Genomic DNA, 3429 nt, shown 5'->3' with positions numbered 1-3429 from the left:
CTGCCTCCCCTATTATTGTTGTCCCTCCAATTCTGGTTTGAATTGTCCTGCCATCCATGGTTATTATTTCCACTTTGATTGTACCCTTGGTTGGGGCGGTCATAGAAGTTGTGAGTGGATGCCACCATGTTGTCTTCTTGTTGGAGCTGCGGGCATTCATCAGTGTAATGAGTGTAATCAGCAAAAATTCCGCAAATTCTTTGTGGAACTAGTTGTTGGTTTTGCTGCGGTTGAGTTTGCTGAGCTTGTTGATTTAACTGCATTTGCTTCAGCAGGTTGGTCATTTCACAGATGCTTCGATTTAGAGCAGCAGTCTCTATGCCAGAAGATACTTCTGCATAGGCCCTTGAACGGCCTTGCTTCTGTTTGTGGTTCCGAGTAGATTCAGCTAAATCACTGATCAATTGCCAAGCTTCATCAGTGGTCTTGTACTTCTTCATAGACCCATTGCTGGCACTTTCCAATGTGGTCTTATCTTGCGGCCTCATACCTTGTGTGATATAGCTGAGTAGCACGATCTTGTCAATCATGTGGTGGGGCATGCTTCCAGAAGATTATTGAAACGCTCCCAGTATTCAAAGAGAGTCTCATTGTCTTCCTGAACAATTGTAGAGATATCCTTTCTCAGTTTATCAGTAACTTCAGATGGAAAGAATTTCTCCAGAAACTCCTTTCTGAGTGTATCCCAGTTGGATACATTTGCTAGAGGTTGAGTGTAGTACCACTCTCTTGCTTTTCCCTCAAGAGAGAACGGAAAAGCTTTCAGCAGAATTGAAGTTCCATCAGTGCCATCACGCCTGATAGTAGAACAGGCTGTCTGGAAATCTCTCAAGTGCTTGATAGGCTCTTGAGCAGGTAGGCCATGAAACTTGGGCATCAAATATAGCAGTGCGGTCTTTATTTCAAAATCCGTAGCTACCGCTGGATGATGCGCTTGAAACGGTTGCATTGTAAAATCAGGAGCTCCTTCCTCCTGAATGGTAACTCTTCTAGCTGCCATGTTTTCTGCACGTAAAACAACCGAATCAGTAGAACAGGGGCTGGTTTCTTCCTCAGATTCACTTTTAGATCCACCCTCAGAACGGACTAACCTATGCTGTTCTCGCCTTATTCGTGAAATTGTTCTTTCAATTTCAGAATCGAATATTAGCAAGCACGGATCAGGAAGTGAACGTGTCATTTGACAGAAGAAACATGCAGCTCATAGTAGCAAAATTAAATAAAATACAAGTAAATAAATTCTAATTAATAAAATTAGCACTCTATTGCAACTCCCCGGAAACAGCACCAAAAATTGATGGAGTGCAGAAGCTGGTGAATTAAAAATTTATTAAAATGGTTACGTTGCAAGAATAGTTCTTAACTCACCGAAAATCTGCCTATCAATTTAGAAATATGTCACAGAAAGTTTAAATTAAAATTACTGGGAGTTTTAAGTCCCAGGTTGTCTCCCAACGAGTTGCAGAAAAGTGTGCTGTTTTATTAATCAGATATTCCAAAAAGTTGAGCTAAGTAAATTGGGATTTAAATTGAAGAATTTTAAATAATATAAATAAAAGCCTTGACTGGGAATTGATTGGATAGAATCTCTATCATTGATGGAATGATTTTTAATATTGATTTATAATTAATGGTTACTCTGTTTGGTTATCCTTTACTAGGTAAGGGAAAGTCAAACAAGTTGGAATGCCAGATCTGTTCACGAGTTACAACCCACTTAGTTCAAAGGGATTGGCGTTGGTGACAGGATAGCAATCCAACAATTAACCCAACTACAAATTTTTTTCTTCAATCCTTCCAACTCAAGAGTTCCTTTTAATCAATTCCCCATCAAGTAATGAAACTACTCACGCATTGTAAATAAAGAATCCATGGCACATGAAAGGGAATTAAAAGAAGACATGATTATTGGAATTAAAATTAAATTAAAAAGAAATAATCCTTGCATTAATTAATCATAAAAGTATCTGAATGACAAAATTGAACATAACAAAGAACATGGAAGAATAAAACCAAGTTAAGAGAACAAACTAGAGTGATGAAGTATTGATGAGGAAATAACTCTTCTCAATGTTCCAATGCTAAGACCAATTGAAAGTTAAAATTCTAAAAGCTATAGAGGGAAAACCTAAGAGAGTGAAAAACTAGATCTAAACTACTAAATGAATGTGTCTCCGTTGTTTCTGCATATTCTCCGACTCTAGTCTGCTGTTCCGGGCCGAAAACTGGGCCGAAATAGGGTCCAAAATCGCTGGTTTCGGATTCTGCAGATTATGCAGATCGCGCATGTCACACGATCGCGTCGTCTATGCAGACGCGTCGCTTGCGCTTTTCCTCTTCACACGTTCGCGTCATCCAAGCTACCGCGTTGCTTGTGCTTTCCAATCCGCGCGGCCCCGCAAGCCATGCGGCTGCGTCACTGCGATTTGCGCTCCTTCGCGCGGTCGCGTGAGCCGTGCGACCGCGTCACTTTTGCTGGTTATCTCCTCAAATTCTTGTGTTCCTTCCATTTTTGCTAGCTTCCTCTCCAATCTCCGTCTCATTCATGCCCTATAAAGCCTGAAACACTTGACACACAGATTACGGCATCGAATGGAATAAAGGAGAATTAAAATTAAATAATTAAAGTCTCTAGGAAGCAATTTTCAAACATGTAATAAATTCAAGAAGGAAATCTAAATGCATTCAGGAAGGACAAAACCACACAATTAAACACAATATAAACTATAAAATAGTGGTTTATCAATGGCATGTCAGCAGCTAGCAGATTACTTAGAGGTTTTGCGACTTTTGAAAAATCCTTTATAAACCTCCTATAGAATCCTGCATGCCCCAGAAAGCTTCTGATTGCCTTAACATTGGCCGGTGGTGGTAATTTTTCAATTACCTCTACCTTAGCTTGATCCACCTCTATTCCTTTGTTCGAAATCTTGTGCCCAAGGACGATCCCTTCAATCACCATAAAGTGACATTTTTCCCAGTTTGAAACCAGTTTAGTCTCTTGGCACATTTTTAGAACAAGTGTCAGGTGATCAAGACAGGAGCTGAATGAGTCTCCATATACTAAGAAGTCATCCATGAAGACTTCCAGAAATTTTTCCACCATATCAGAGAAAATAGAAGGCATGCATCTCTAAAAGGTTGCGGGTGCATTACACAGCCCAAATGGCATCCTTCTATAGGCAAATACTCTAGATGGACATGTGAATGCTGTTTTCTCTTGATTCTGGGGATCTACTGCAATTTCAACGTTGTGCCTTTGGCACAAAATCAACTCGCACATATGTGCACATGCCATGTATGCACCACTCTCGAAATAAGCCATCGACGCAGACGTGCCATGTACGCATACGCGCCGATTCCATTGCACCACCATCCGAGCGCGCGCGCCATGCACGCTTACGCGCGGATGTCCTCCCTTCAACACAT

At 40.7% G+C, this 3429-nt stretch overlaps 1 non-coding gene across 1 annotated transcript; it reads left to right on the top strand.

Annotated features, from left to right (window-relative positions):
• The first annotated feature begins 528 nt into the window (after nt 1-528).
• On the top strand, nt 529-631 carry LOC130937525 (small nucleolar RNA R71). Its single transcript, XR_009068740.1, has one exon. It is a non-coding gene; the product is annotated as a small nucleolar RNA R71 (small nucleolar RNA).
• Nucleotides 632-3429: the final 2798 nt, after the last annotated feature.

This window comes from Arachis stenosperma, chromosome 6, assembly GCF_014773155.1.
Source record: "Arachis stenosperma cultivar V10309 chromosome 6, arast.V10309.gnm1.PFL2, whole genome shotgun sequence".
In the NCBI taxonomy this organism is placed as follows: domain Eukaryota; kingdom Viridiplantae; phylum Streptophyta; class Magnoliopsida; order Fabales; family Fabaceae; genus Arachis; species Arachis stenosperma.
The sequence above is the reverse complement of the archived record's forward strand: the minus strand, read 5'-3'. Positions and strand labels throughout refer to the sequence as shown.